Raw genomic sequence first — 16,702 nt, forward strand, 5'->3', positions numbered from 1 at the left:
TTCATTTGGGACGCTATCAAGATCCCCATACTCAAAGTCATCCTTTAGCTGCACAGCGCAATTGACTACCACTTGTGGAATGTTGTTTAATGCAACTCTTACACAGTTTCCTAGGATTGGGAATCTCCTTTTCAACTGGCCAAAACACCATTCTATTATAACCCTTTCTCTAGCATGGATTAGATTGAACTCTCGTTATTGATGCGTTCGTGGAGGCTTGAACGGTGTAATCAACCACGGCGATAAACCGTATCCTGAATCTCCTAAAAGACAAACTGCTCCATCATACTGTGACACGATGTCTCTGACATGACTATTCCTCCACACTCTGCCGTCGTGAACACTGCCGGGCCACTCCGCACTAATACTTGTAAACTGTTCCAATGCATTGCATGTTGCCTGGACATTTATACTAGGATATCCTACAAATATACTCATCACCTTGCAGCCCAGGCTTTTGTATCTCAATTTAATTACATTCAAGGGCACCAATTACAGACGGCAAACGAAAATGTCTCTGCCACAAAACTTTAGCCTTGGTCATATCTTCAGCTGTAGTTGGAAACCGCATCCAATTATGTGATTGTTCAACTACTCTACTCATCACGTACCTTATAGTCTTGTTAGCAGTAGTACGATGTACACCCATCTTTCGAGCTACACCAGACTGAAAGCCAGGATCACCCACAAACCTCAGAAATATTTCCATTCGCTGTCTTCTGGAAATACCACCGCCACGAGTATCACTTTCTTCAAGAAACTTTGCCGTAAGGAAATCAACACTCTCAGTGTTAAACCTTAACAGTTCTTTACAATTACGTTCGCTTATTCCAGAGCGAACAGAATAAATTTTATATTGACGAATAGGCATAAACTCAGCCATGATCAACAACAAACTGTGGACTGAGCAGACAGGTAGTAAATGCTAGGAAAAAGTCTAGCATGCCCCAGACCAGGCTTGAAAATATCGAAGCATATGCTACAGAACAATCTACTTCAAAAGTTTTATTCACACCAGTTTTTAAGCATTTACAACTCGTCCAGGAAAACTCTAGAACTTACTACCCCTAGCAAGTGCTAGTGTGTTTATTCACACAAAACGTAGTATTTACTTAAGAAATCCCTAGTATTTGCTTATACTAGTCTCTATTCACATTACTGAATATTTTGGAATAGTAAGTGAGTGGTCTACCTTAGTTCTGAGAACATAACTTGGATGTCACTTCGGATATGTGGTTTTTGAAAGAGCAGCACATTTTTTCGATTTTATTTGCCGAACACCAATGAACTATTTGGTTCAAATCATTTTGTATTACATGGCAATCTGTTCTAGAATCAATGATGCGCTAAATTTGAAAATCATAAGCGCAGAGAAAGCACATCGAACCATATAGTTTTACAATATCACTTCTAAATTCTTATGAAAAACCAGAGGCCTGTGTTGATTTTTCTGAAGGACTCCGGAGTACATTTTTATAGTATTTGATAAAAAGTTTTCGATCCTCACCGATTGGGTCAAATTGATTCAAGCATTTGACCAAGTCAACCCTATCAAAAGCCTTCGAAAAATTCAATTTGGGTAATATGGATCTGGCAGCTAAGATATTCGTTTAATGAATTATTGACTTTTCATAATTCCAAAAAGAGAAATAAAATCAGTGCCGAATTGAATTCAATTTGATTATATCATTCATACTCGTATAATGACGTCAACCAACAGATCACAAAAAGATGCGATATCATTTGCAAATGTGCAATATGTTGCATCCAGTGTTCTCTGAAATTGAACGTCATGTTATGTTAATGGTGGATAGGAAGTTAATGGAAGTGCTGTGGAAAAAGTAGCCTCTGAAGTGTGTCATATGCCGGCGAACTAGGTCGAGTGCGATCTGATTGAATGTGGTGGTCCAAATTGAATTAATCCGTTTCATAATATCAACTGAATTTTACGGATTTGTCAATCATTCGTTGAATGAAATTTGTTATGGCTCATTCTAGTTGTATTTAGAAGTTCAAATCACAAAAATAGTAACAGTCGCAATGTACTTTATACAGTGCAATGCAGTATAAACTAGCCACCCTAGAGGTAATGAAATTGTCTCAGGGAATCGTTGAAATCGTTGGTACACAAGCTCATTCTATCAAAATACGGATAAACCTATAATTTTCAAAAGATTGTTTCCAACCATATGCTTCTCTGTGCAATAATTTGAAATTATTTATATGGACCCACTTATTTTCAAAAGCTTTTATTTAACTTGACTTGTATGTATGTTATGTATGTTCCCGGTATCCGATTGACCTGAAATTTCGCATGCTAGTCCAGAACCGATGACAATGCATGGTAATCATAAACGTGGCCTGATGCTGCTGCCAGGATCGGCTCCGTACGAAGATTTCCTCGGCCGTAAATAGCAGGGACACGAAATTTTGTATACGCATTCGTTTATGATAGGCAGTTGGTAGGCCCACCATGAAATAGATGCCACATCCAGGGTTGGCTTCAATAAAAAAATAGATTTATAGAAAACAAATGAAATCAAGCTTTTACCTTTAAATATCTACTTCCCGACCCTAAAAACACGACAATAAATGGTGTAGTAGATTGTAAGAACCCATATTTATTTGCATTGTGAAAAAATATTATTATCTATCACTCTCCGTTTTATAGATGGACTTTCGTATTGATCGATAACTATCGATTGAAACTAAAACATATAAAATAAAATAATGATAAAAACTTTTGAAACAAGCTGTTACTTAAGTCCCCTAAAAAGATTAAAATAAAATTTCAAATCACATTAACCACAATCATTTATGATTTTACAGAATTGAAATTATAATAAAAGCTTGTCGTGCTGCTTGTCTGTCAGATGAAATTTAAATTAAGAAACATTCCGACAGATCACTAGGTACTGCAATAAATTTCAAACCCGATAAATACTATGTGTGCAAAAAAGTTATTCAAGGTTAAAGTTCTACATTTTGAGCATTCACGACACTATTGTTCAATTACAAACATTATGAATTGCTCACAAGTTTAGTAGGTACCTACATAACACAAGGTTTTATTATTATTTCAATTCTGTAAAGTCATAAATGAATGTGGTTAATGTGATTTAAAATTTCATTTTGATCTTTTTAGGACACTTAAATGAAAGCTTGTTATGAAAGTATTCTTATCATTATTTTATTATTGATTGATGATATCACTTTATCTCCAAAAGGCATTCACCCAATTACTGGAAATGTACAAAGGTGTTGATGAGAATATATACAAAACAGTATAATCAGTTAAAAAAAAAGATTGCTACAACTAAAAGAAAAATAAGTAGAAATAGAAATATATCACAAGAAGCGAAAAGGAAAAGTGATCACAGTTGAAAGATTCTAGTGAGAATACATTTTAAAATAAAACTTTGAGAACTGTGATTAATATCGCACATATCACATATTGAATTATAGTTGTTTCAAAGTATTGACACTGGTGGTTTCAAACTATTATTTGTTCTGACAAGATCACAGTAAAATGTCGTTTGATATGTGGAATTAAGGCGTAGGGTGCGGATGTTGATCATTTGTAAAAGAGGGGCACACGAGATCTTATTGTTTAGCAGTTTGTGAAGAAAGGAGATTGTGACAAAAAGTTGTCGTGTATTTAGAGATATTGCATTGAAACGATTCAGGAGGGTAGAATAGTCGGTTCCCCCTGAGGATATGTGACCTTGAAAGACAGATATTTTGAATTTTTTTTAACAGTATCCATATGATGTATGTGGCAATTGTAAATTGGTAACCATATTAACACGCCGTATTCTAGTTTAGACCTCACATAGGCATTAAACAGTGTTATAATCGTATCAATATTCTTGAATTCTCTGGTAATCCTTATAATAAAGCCCAACATTCGATTCGCTGATGAAATAGCCTGGTCTATGTGGGAAGTGAAAGTAAATGTTCTTGGAACACAAGTCGAATACTAAATCGTTTTCATTTTGTAAAATTAAGCAGTCTTCATAATTGTCAATTACTTTGTATAGTTTCAGAAGTTTTGGGCAGTTCATCATTTTCGCCAGGTCATAAATGAAAAGCAGAAATAAAAGAAGCCCCAAGTTCGAGCCTTGTGGTACCCGTGAGCTAGGTGTGTACAAAGAGGACTGAAAACCTTCATGTTCTACTTATTGCTTTCTGTCAAAGAGATAGCTTGTGAAAAGATCAATCAAACTTCCAGAAAAGCTGAATGAGGATATAAAAATCAATTTGATCAAACGCCTTTTGCATGTCCGTATAAACTACGTCAACTTGTTGCTTTTGGGGATAATATTTTCATACGGTAAATTGTCAATTTAAGAATAAAAATCGACCTGTATCAGTTTTTTGTCACATAGTACAAAATAACGCTAAAAATGAATTCATTCCATACATATGTACCGCACTGTATAAATGTAAATCTGTGCTCAATCTCTTTCTCTTTTAATCTTTAGTAGCTTGTAGTACAACTGACTTACCTTATATACCCAAGTGTATAGAAAATGGTGAATAAACATTATTATTATTATTACGTATATAGAACAAAAACGTCGACTAGAAATCGTTCACAGAAACTGAGATGTTCAAAGTATTGCATGAATGTGCATCAGCAAATAAAATTCCTATACTTTATCACTGGAAGTTTTCTGTCGTCGTTTTCCGCTGATTTCAGCATCGAAGTTCGACTATAATAGTATCACTCGAAACTTTTGTCGAACATGGAAAACAGAGGTTGCTGAACTAGTGAGATGTTTGACCTAAAATTGTTGCAGTCGACGTTAATCCAAACCTTTCGTGGCTTTAAAGGACAGATTGATGTGTCAGCTGATATTAAGTCAGTTGGATTTCCACCAAACCGACAAAACCACAACAAAACAGGAACTGTGTTGATTTCGATAATACCAAAACTAGAGTTGTCAAAATAAAACATTTTGAAAACTTTGTGTCCGGTGACTGTTTCTGTCAACAGCAAAATGTCTCATCGACAGGCGGAAAGATCGAGTGGTTTCGGTGTTTTGTCTGTGTCATTGTAAACTATGTATAAACGGTCGGCGAGAACAACAGGCAACTATTCAGTTCACTAGTTTGTTTTGGTGTGTGATATCATGTGACATTCTAGTCTGTTTGGTAGAACTTGGGTTTTGAGCTTGGCTTTAAGAAGCCGATTAGTTTGTATGGTGAGTGGTATTTCAGGTCAGATGGTAAGAGTACGACTCTGCCGAACTCTAAGGACCTGATTCGGTCCCCAGCGGGGCAGGCACAAAGTCTATGCTCTGTTGATGAGGTAGTCGAATAGTTAAGTTGCAAGATTCCCACCTTGATACCCACGACAACCTTCCCATATGAGGGTTTCTGCACGTCAGCTACACCTGACGTTGCCTAAGATTCAGCCGTGCAGGGCTTTTTCGCCTCTGGTTTTGATAAATTATCTTGAGCGCAAACGTTTGCTAACCTACTCATGAGGGGTTTGTTCCCCCATCTGAGACAGATTCTGCGTACGCTGCTCAAGAATTTGGTGCAAGGCGATTTTATAAGGTGCCCCGCTCTGAGGATACTACTCAGTCGTTTCCTGGCTGCACCACCAAACTTTTTTTAAGGTTCAGATATTGGATCAGGAGTTGGGGAGTTGAGTAGCTCTCGCTCCTGAACTAAATTTATAGGAAGGTCAGTTGGAGTCGTAAACCCGACATCTATCTCCTCTGTAGACTCGCTCCTGAACTAAATTTACAGGAAGGTCAGTTGGAGTCGTAAACCCGACATCCATCTCCTCTGTAGACTCGCTCCTGAACTAAATTCACAGGAAGGTCCGTTGGAGTGGTAATCTCGACATCCATCTCCTCTGCAGACTCGCTCCTGAAATAAATTCACAGGGAGGTCAGTTGGAGTCGTAAACTCGACATCCATCTCCTCTGCAGGCTCGCTCCTGAAATAAATTCACAGGGAGGTCAGTTGTAGTAGTAAACTCGACATCCATCTCCTCTGTAGACTCGCTCCTGAACTAAATTTATGGGAAGGTCTGTTGGAGTCGTAAACTCGACATCCATCTCCACAGTAGACTCGCTCCTGATCTAAGTTTACAGAGAGGTCAGTTGGAGTCGTTAGCTCGACATCCATTTCCTCTGTAGACTCGCTCCTGAACTAAATTCACAGGAAGGTCCGTTGGAGTGGTAATCTCGACATCCATCTCCTATGCAGGCTCGCTCCTGAAATAAATTCACAGAGAGGTCAGTTGGAGTCGTAAACTCGACAACCATCTCCTCTGTAGACTCGCTCCTGAACTAAATTTATAGGAAGGTCCGTTGGAGTCGTAAACTCGACATCCATCTCCTCTGTAGACTCGCTCCTGAACTACATTTACAGGAAGGTCAGTTGGAGTCGTAAACTCGACATCCATCTCCACAGTAGACTCGCTCCTGATCTAAGTTTACAGAGAGGTCAGTTGGAGTCGTAAGCTCGACATCCATTTCCTCTATAGACTCAGCGTCAGAAAGAATTTTCACGGTGATGCGGGGCTCTGCCCCGTATCACCGTTACAAGGCGATGCTACGACGAGAGGGCGCCCGGTATCTCGAAGGTTCCGAAGAGACAGCTGATAGGCTCAGTGTTATTCATTCTCTCGGCACGGATATACACACCTCAGGAGTAGCCATCGTTGGGATGCCATTCAGTTAGGGAGTAACAGAACCACAAGTGATCCTGTCATTTCCGTATCCAGCGGGGCTACGTGGAAGCAGGCATCCGATGGCCGGTTTGCTCAACCCCCACACCCCAAGCCAATGCACTCGCCAAAAACATCATGCATAGTGGTTCAGGTAGTGAAAGATGAACAAGGACAGCAAACTTGCCAGTGTTAGCCTAAATTTTAGGACTTGTGACACTGACGTAATATATCAAAAACTCATCAGAGTACAATTTAGCTTCATTAATATTGGAAGTACGAAATTGTTCAGGTCGAATGAATAAAATTTTCAAATACATGAATATGCAAGTGAAGAAAACACAATAAAGGGTCGCATTTTTCATCTTTTGAGTAAAATGTTTATTTTTGTAATGAAAAGTTTCATCTGTATCATTTTTTCTGGTAGAAAATAATGTCAGGTAGTTAGGAGACGTGGTATTATGAACAATGATTTCAGTATTGTTGGGAAAGGAAGTTTAAAACTCAGTTTTAATCTTCCTCTTTGAAGATGATCACTTGGTGATCGAAACACGTGTCGAGGTGTTAAAAATAACGATTTGGTGTTGGGAAAAACTCCAGTAATATTCGAGTGAATGAATGTCATTACGATGTCATCGATGACATAAGCAGATCAAGCTTATTCGGTGACATTAAAAATCGTAATTCATGAATGAAGTGTGTGTATTTTCTATAATGTTATCCAATTTGGTAATGTAGAGCCTTAGGGCAAGTGTCTTAAGGCGAAACATCGATGTATACCAGTGAGGATGGCAGTGTTTTATGTAAGTGCAACTTGTTACCATTCATTTAAAGTAGAACTCATGTGAATGATATCTGATTTTTATTTCACAACGAATGTTTGAAATTCAAACTGAGTAGAGAAAAGTATCTTCTGTATAATTCAGTGTTCATAAAAAAGTATTTGTTTCGAAAGGAACAAATTTTTATATGAAAGTAGCTGTTTCAGGAGGACTTTCTTTCAGTTTGTGTTTGAAAGTTACCTCTTTACATGATCTACACATTCATGTATAGAGTTACTTATTTTCAAATTGATTACTTCTTTCCTTTCTTTGGCAGATTTCCTCATCCTGTTTTTGTATCAAGATGGAGTAGTAGAAAGCCAAAAACTTTCTTTACCAAAAATTAATCACTCCTAAAAATATAACTCCTTCAATTCAAATTTCAGTATTATTAGTATAATCAATATTTTCATAAATGATTTTTTCCTATCCAGTTTTGATAAGAAAACACCACCAAAAGTTGAAATTTCCCTTCATAAGCATATGTTGAAAATGGAAATTGTGCATCCTTACGCATTGCATATGTATTTTTATATTTCACCTGCTATCACTTTCATTGAATGCATGTGATTGTTATTGTGTCGCATCGAGCTCCCATTAGATGTTTGAGGTGATGAAGTTATCGAAGGTTTCAGATACCAGTGCATTGGGTTTTTTTGAAATAATTTCCAACTTATCAGAATCGTGCTGTATCAGAATTATTTTTTAATGGAATAGCATATTTAAATTGCTCTCCATATTCAGATTCCGTCGGAAATAATACTTCCAAAGAACTGCATTTCGTTAGTTCGGACTTCCATTGTTTAATGTGATATAAATTGATTTGAAGTTCCTGAAAGAATCTGTAAAAAAATAAAAAGATTAACTGAGAAATAACAATTATATCAAGCAAAATACTGAAATCATAATTTTATAAAATACAAGCAACAACAAAAAAATCACAAAATTGAAATATTAACACGAGATGATAATTAAAAAAAATTATTAACAAGAAATGAAAATTAAAAATTTAAAGTTTCCAAGCCAAGTTATTTCACGACGTTTCGATTGTTAGTATCCACAATCGTCTTCGGGTGATAACTGGTTCAATAGAATCGTGGTGTATCAGAGTTATTTTTCAATTGTTTTCTAGTTATCACTCGAAGACGATTGTGGATACTAACAACCGAAACGTCGTGAAGTAACTTGGCTTGGAATCTTTTAATTTTCAACTTTCACTTCTTGGTAATAATTTTTGGTTGTTTCTTGTATACTATTTCATTGTAATTTTGCTTGTTTTGCTTAATATAAATGTTATTTTTCAGCTAATCTTTTCTTTCAATTTTTACAGATTCTTTCAGGGAGTTCAAATCAATTTATATCATATTAGACAATGGAAGTACGAACTGCATCCACGAAACATTGTCAACCACCTTCAATTCAAGGAACTGTTGTGAAAATATTCAAAAAAATTTAGTTTTTTGAAAAAAAGTTTCAACTTAAACACAAACTTGAATTTGTTGAATACTGCAAGCAATATGGCCGAATAAGCCTATCAATATCTTAATTATCAAATCACACGTCCATTTTCAAAAGTTTCAAGCAGTGGATGTCCCAAGTCAGACGCCACCCCAAATTTTTTGGTCATTTTCTGATAGCACAATGGAAGTTTTTGTGATAACGTTGCGTAGATTCTCATTATTTTTACGAATGAATTACGAATGTTTGGTGTACACACTGAATATGAAAAATTGTAAATTCTGAAGTATAAATATTTCATGTAATTGAAAATTAATGTGAAAGGATTTTTCTTTCAGTTTGTATCTGGAAATAACTTCAATGTTATCATGATGATCTTCATATCTATATGAATTTCATTTCAAACATGATTGCTTTCTTCCTTTCTCCAAAAGTTTTTCATAATTGGAGAAGTGAAAGCCAGGAAGTTTTTTCACCAAAAACTAATCTTGCTTGAAAATATACACATATAGAGGATGAAGAATAGAAGATTCTTGAGGGATGTGGAAAGAAAAAATTAAAACGGAATAAAGTACTTCAGTTTATTGAACCCAAGATAGACATATCAACCAATTATCAAGTTTCGTGAAGTTCACATAATTTGATGGTGATGAGAAAAGACACATTTATTTTTGTCACGGAATGCTTTTCAGTTATCGTGACAGCCCAAACCACACCACGAATGGTGGAGGAACGAAGTTCTTCCACCACCCCCCGCCTATACAAGGCATATATGTTTTACATTTTTATTATTTTGAATAATATGGTTTGCAATTTTTGGCTGGAACTACTGCGACGAATGGGAGAGATCCATCCACCTCACAGGGTCGAATTACGCTCCCATGAGGGGAACTTATCTCATATTCCGGGCGCATTTCTGCGCCAAGCAATCGCCTAGGTAGCCCTGGTCCGTGACGACTGAAGTATTTCCGTGGTGACCAATCTCAGCTCTTATTTGTCCTGAAGTACCAGCCTGGGAAAAACATAAAAACATTATGCAACGTATGATCGAATGTCATAATAAATATATCACTATGGCTAAAACAACATCGATTATTTGCGGTTAATTCAACTCTGTATCGGATTTTCCATATTCGTTTGCTAGACTGTTCAGAGTATTAACTGACTAAAATTCTCAGGTATCAATTACAAGAAAGATTTGCAAGCAGAGATTTTTGCAATCAGTAGACAACTTGGATTTCTTCTATTCGGAGATATGAATTTCGAGCTTTTCACCTATTCATTTTAGATAAATCACCCTATATTTTTTTGGCATTATCAGATGCTCCGTGATGGGCAGATTTCAACAAAGTAAAAAACATATGGTCTGAAGCTAATGCTACGAGAGCTACAAATTATTTGAGTTGGAAACGAGCCACCCTGAATATCTTTTGAAACAACGATTTGCAGAAAAAAACAGGTCAACAATTATACAGTAGGCCACATTTTAAAATATTCGTTCTAGGGACAAATATGGAAGAAATAAATCAGAAAAAGATATTTTTTATCAATTCCTGAATCCAAATTTTTTGACTGTCACAATGTGAATATTTAAAAACATTTCCACCAACTTCCATACAATGGTGCAAACGAGCTTCCATTGCCGCCCTCAGATGGTTGAGAATCTCGGGAGTTATATCTCTGCAATGCCTCATGATATTCTCTCTCAAATCTTCTGATGTTATTGATTCTATCTCATACACTTCAGACTTCAAGTGACCCCATATGAATAAATCTACAGGAGTGAAATCTGGAGATCTCGGTGGCCATTCTGTAGAACCTCTTCTGCCATTCCAGCGACCAGGAAAACGATCATCCAAAAATTGTCGCACTGGAACTGCACTAAAAACTATTTCGTTTTCGAATAAATTTATATCCTCCTCAATTGCCGTATCGATGCACGGTATTATTCGATTCTCCAACATATCCAAATATCCAATAGTTAAATTATCAAATTTCTGCCAAAACATTTAGTTTTTGAGGTCGTTGGGTATGAACTTGACGGTATAAATGAGGATTCGTATCACTCCAATATCGACAATTTTGCAGATTCATCTCTCCATTCAAACTGAACGTACATTCATCCGAAAACAAAAATTATACAAGAAATTCTGATGCTAGTTGATCCGTTCAGTGAAAATTTCACAAAACTCGATACGTCTATCGAACTCATCTTCGATCAATTCATGAACTCGTCTAATCTTATATGGATGAAATTTGTACTTATGAAAGATCCTGAAAACATTTGTACGACCGATTCCTGATTCTCGAGATAACTTAGTAAAAGATTGAGAATTTTCCATTAGTCCAACTTGCCCTAAAACTGCAGTACAAACAGCTTTATCGTTGACAACTCCTGAACGGTTATGTTTTTTATTATTAACAGATCTAGTTTTCATAAATTAGTTCAATAATTCCGAAACGCATTTGTGTCGTACATTTCTTCCTGGATGATTATAATTGAACATATGGACAGCAGCTCTACCACTATTTCCATTCTGGTAGTAAAACTCACTATTTCAATCCGTTCTCGAAGCGTATAAACCATTGCTTCTCAGGAATTTACAAAAACAGAAACACTAATTGTAACTTCACCTGGTAGGTAATGGTTATTGTAGAATGAGACAAATATAAAATGAAGAGAATATCGAATTCAAACTTAACTGGGCAAAATAAGACTTTTTTGACGTAAACACCTATGAAACCAAGGTAACAAATTGAACAGAAGTTCAGTCAGGGTGGCTCGTTTTCAACTCAGGATAATGTTTATTTTTCAAACTACGAGCTTCAGACCATAATGTAATCTACTTTGTTCAAATTTGTTCATCATGGAACATCTGATAATGCAAAATAATTGATCCATTAAAAAACTTGTGGCATGCTCTAGGGGTGCGATAGGGGAAGTTAGATCAAATGTGAATCTGTCAAAATGTATCCCCTTGTATACTATTGTTGACGTGTTTTTTTATTTTTCCTGAAAATCATTATTCTAGGAGTTATTCAGCGTGGCTCGTTATCAACTCAAATAATTTGTAGCTCCCGTTAGAAACCGTTTGCTTAATTCACAAAAAATATTCCAACTCAGCAGTAAATAATGACAGACATTACCACACGAGAGGAAGTTGGAATTCATCCTCGCCAATCCCAAAATGAGCAATTACAAAATTTTCTTTGATATATGAGAGTAAAAAAATATACAACCACCTTCCAATGTGCTATAGGGCAATGGCAAATTTATAAACATTCAGAAAATTGGTTTAAGGAGTACTTCTGCAGAGAGCCTACTATGACTTAAAGAAATGAATATTACGATGATGTATTTTAACTTTAAGTATTTCAGGTGCTTACATATCTGTTTGAAAAATCTGTTTAAAATCTGTTTTTCCGTTAATCAGCTGTAGCCCCCATACGAACGACAACTCTCAGAAGTTGAGAAACGTGTGCGAGCTAAGGACTAACGAGGTTTTACCTTTTAACGTGTGATTCTAAACACAAATCTGTAATGATTTATTTATTTATTATATGTAATGGTATATATATTATTTCATTTATGTGTATTCGTATATGTACATTTTTTAAACTTATAATGATTGTTCACTGCATATCATAATTTTGATATTTTTTTTAAAAAACTTTAACATTGTTGACTTCATAAAGTTCCACTAGCTTTGTCAATAAACATTTCTTGGACAATGAAGCATGATTGATTGATTTATTGACTTGTATCTGACTCTCAATACAGTTCATGTAATCAATATTGGAAATTTTTAAAATACATTATTACTGGCTATTTTCCTAAAGTGTTGTATTATGCTAAGTAAATACAAACTGTTGCTGTTATCTTTTTATGTCCTATTTTGTTACATATACATATACTCAGTATCAACTTGAAATTGTATATTATTGTATAGTTAACGAAAAAACATATTTTAAAACATACACATATATTTATATACTCCAGGTAAATTCTCAGGTAAATACTTAGTTATGATTACCTAAAGCATAACTTACTTTTACATCAATAATAATATGTATACATAGACTAGGATAACATCGTTTTCAAATGATTCAGCTTCAAACCATTATTTTCTATGTCTACAAAAGTTAGAGAGAAGAAATAATTTTCAGTATGTTATTCACTACGAAAAAGTTACTGTGATAGCAAAAAATATGATACTTTTTCAATAAAAAATATGTTATGTTTGGAATATGTTTTTTTTGTTAACCAGATATCGTACCCCTACGAACGACAACCCTCAGAAGTCGGAACTTGTGTGAGCTAAGGACTGAAGAGGTATTACCTTTTAACGTGTGATTTCTAACAAGGGTTGAACGATAGCAAGTGAAAATCGAGCGTTTAGCCTGGGGCTTCAACCATCGACTCACACATTGGCCAATTGACTGAGTGAACAAAGCACCCACGTCGAACCACCCGGCTACTGACCTTTCAAAAGTTTGTGAAGATCAAATCGTATTCAGTATAGTTTGTAAAAATACATAAAGAAGCTATTATTGATTCATAAACTAATTATGCAGATATGAAAATAGGGCAAAATTCTTTTTTTTTAAATACAACACCTCGTATTTTAGGGTAGTTTTGAGATTCCGAGATGAATTTGACTCATTTTCATGAAACTTTCCCTATATAAAATATCAACCGTTCACGAGTTATTTAAGTTTTTTTTTATTTATTGTTTTATTAAAACATACGCATGATCAATAAAACAACGGACTAGGAAATTTCCATGTCGGACAGTTGCAGAGTTTATTAGAGCTATTAATTTGACGTCATGATTTTTATCGAAGATAGGATTTCAGATGAATGAATAATAAAGTGAAAAATATTTATTCTAAATGTTTCATAAAAGAGCGACAATGGAAAATATTGCATTGTCTTTTCATCAAGAATGAACACGAACAAGGAAGTGGCAAAGATGGTGTATTGTACCTACTTCCACACCTTTCTGCAATTTGAGTTTTGAGGTTTTTCGGTTGATTCAAATTCCTCCTTTATCATACAAAAAGGAACAAGGTTTGGTCTCTCATGCCGAAATTACTTCGCAAATCATAAAATATACACTTTGTACAATTGAAACATAAATGAAATCTCACTTATTATTCATGTCAGTGTTCCATGTGAGTGCATTATTTTTACCATTCATTTAGTGTAGAACTCCTTCGAATGATATCTGATTTTATTTCATAACGAATGTTTGAAATACAAATTGAGTAGAGAATAGTGTGTTCTGCATAATTCAGTGTTCATATAAAAGTATTTGTTTCGAAAGAATTTTTCTTCCGTGTAATTCAGTGTTCAATGAAAGTAGCTGTTTCAGGAGGAATTTTTCTTCCAGTTTCTGTCTGAAAGTTACTTCTTTGCATGATCTACACATCCATCTATAGAGTTACTTATTTCAAAATAGATTACTTCTTTCCATTTTTTGGAAGATTCCTACATTTTTTTTGTATCAAGCTGGGGTAGTAGAAAGCCAGAAACTTGCTTTCCCTGGAAATATAAGTTCTGGGTCACGTCCCGCAGACATTCAGTCATTAATTCTTCCGAATCACAGATACAATAAAACTCATATGGGACCCCTGTATACAGGAATTAAAATCTACAATTACCTTAAGTCTACGATAAGAGAATTAACAATGACAAAATTCAAGATTGAATTGAAATGAATAATATAGTTCAAAAACCTGAAAAACACGCTTCAATAGCAACACAAACTGAAAATAAAAAAATGATTCAAAAAGAATTTAAGACTATGTTCAACATCGATAATAAGTCCTATTGCTTGATGTAACTAATGACTTTCTGAAACCAGAATGAATTTATTTACAAAAAAATTAATTTTGTTGTGAAAAAAGCGTGGAATACTTTAAATTATATTTTTATTACGGCTCGAATCTGGGAAACAGCTTCTCACCAAGTATTTATAACAATGGATATCTAGCACCCCTCGCTTTTTCTACAACAAAATAATTTTTTTGTAAATATGTTTATTCTGATTTGAGACTTATTGAAAGTGATTAGTAACATCAAGCCATAGGTGACATTCACAAATGAACGAATTAAATAAAAGACTCGTTGGACATATTCGACCGCTCAAATTAGTAACAAAAAAAAAGTATTTGAAAGTTGTCCATAAAAGTAGAAAATCCATCTTGGTACAATAAATGTGGAGATGTTAAAAAGAAAGGAAAGAAGTAATCAATTTGAAAATAATTAACTCTATATATGGATGTGTAGATCATTATCAGTTTGTATTCCAAACTGAGTGGAGGAAAGTATCTTCTGTACAATTCAGTGTTCATATAAAAGTATTTGTTTTGAAAGAATTTTTTTTTTTCGTGTAATTGAATGTTCATATGGAGTTGCTTCTTTGCATGATCTACACATCCATATATAGAGTTACTTATTCTCAAATTGATTACTTCCTTCCTTTCTTTGTAAGATCCCCACATTTTTTTGTATCAAGATGAGTAGTAGAAAGCCAAAAACTTTCTTTCCCAAAAATCTTAAATTTGTTTCCAGTTATTTTTTATTTTTCAGTTTGAGTTGCTAATGAAGTGTGTTTTTTTAAATATTATTTATTTTCCACTTTGCTATTTCAAACCCATTTTTTTCAATATAAAATATATTAGAATGCGCTGTGTGGTTGTCTCTTGCTCTCACAAATTATTCAATCCTGGTGATCCTGATCAAGACAATGAGATGATAAACTTTTGAAATTATATTAATTCCACCGAATCTTGATGACTATGCAAAGTTCAGAATAGATTCGTCCGTTTGAAGTTAGTCAAAAACGAGTCCAAAACAATCGTTTACAAATAAACATACAAGTGAGGCTAATAAGAGTGTTAAAAATGATTGCACCACACTGGTTACTATCGTTTTCACGAGTTTTTCCAATCAAATATTTGGCATTGTATATTTTTTCATATAGCTAGTCACACAGCAGATACAGATTTCATGTTGAGAATGAAATATGCATGTGTTTTGTAATTTTCTGAAAGTAAATATCTATCTATCTATCCACCTAATGAGGCAGTTACAACTTATATTCAAGTCACGTTTTCTAGAAATACTGAAGAGCGAAACTTTGACAATAAACGAGAAGATTTCGGTACTATTTGGAAATATAAAAAATTTATTGGAATAAATGATTGCGACTCACCTGATTACAAAAAAGAATCTTCTTTCTGGAGCACACGCCACCAGAAGTGACTGGCTCCAGAAAAAGGACTGAGTTCACTAGCAGATCGGTGCTGTAAATAAAGAATGACTGGGGAGTCACGTGAGAACTGCGTGCGAAAATAAATATTTTAACGCAAATGCACTTTATGATCGGAAATGAGATGTAACTGTATAGAGGCCCGCGTGGGGAAATTGCGCATAATGCGCTTATTCTTCTGTACTGGGTGGGTCATTGAAAAACAACAAAGAATCTGCAAGAGAAAAAACTTTCGGAAAATTGTAACAATATTACTAGTCTATAGAAAAGGACAAGTTTTCACTCAAAAACCATTGTGAAACCTTTAGTCATCCGTCGTTCTCCAATTTTTCCAAACAAAATGTGTTCGAAAAAATATATCATGGAGGCCTTTATATTCCCTATACACTACCGCTTCACTTTTGCAAATCGGTTCACTTGTTGAACTCGCTCGTTTTTTCAAAAGGGAAGACTTGGAC

The 16,702-nt window shown here is 34.9% G+C and overlaps 1 protein-coding gene across 2 annotated transcripts in view; it reads right to left on the reverse strand.

Annotated features, from left to right (window-relative positions):
- Positions 1-16,394, reverse strand: part of LOC111508117 (uncharacterized) — a 116,362-nt gene extending 99,968 nt beyond the window's left edge. Inside the window, exons 1-2 of one of the 2 annotated variants that reach the window (XR_012464079.1) lie at positions 16,188-16,394; positions 9,535-9,979 (exon numbers count right to left, since the gene is read on the reverse strand). The gene's annotated coding sequence lies outside the window, so the exon portion shown is untranslated. Of the gene's footprint in view, positions 1-9,534; positions 9,980-16,187 lie in introns of those variants that run through there. The other variant, XM_074169494.1, reaches the window with a different exon arrangement.
- Positions 16,395-16,702: the final 308 nt, after the last annotated feature.

Source organism: Leptinotarsa decemlineata, unplaced genomic scaffold (assembly GCF_025532065.1).
Source record: "Leptinotarsa decemlineata unplaced genomic scaffold, Ldec_3_MD MMD2_P_RNA_scaffold_5, whole genome shotgun sequence".
In the NCBI taxonomy this organism is placed as follows: domain Eukaryota; kingdom Metazoa; phylum Arthropoda; class Insecta; order Coleoptera; family Chrysomelidae; genus Leptinotarsa; species Leptinotarsa decemlineata.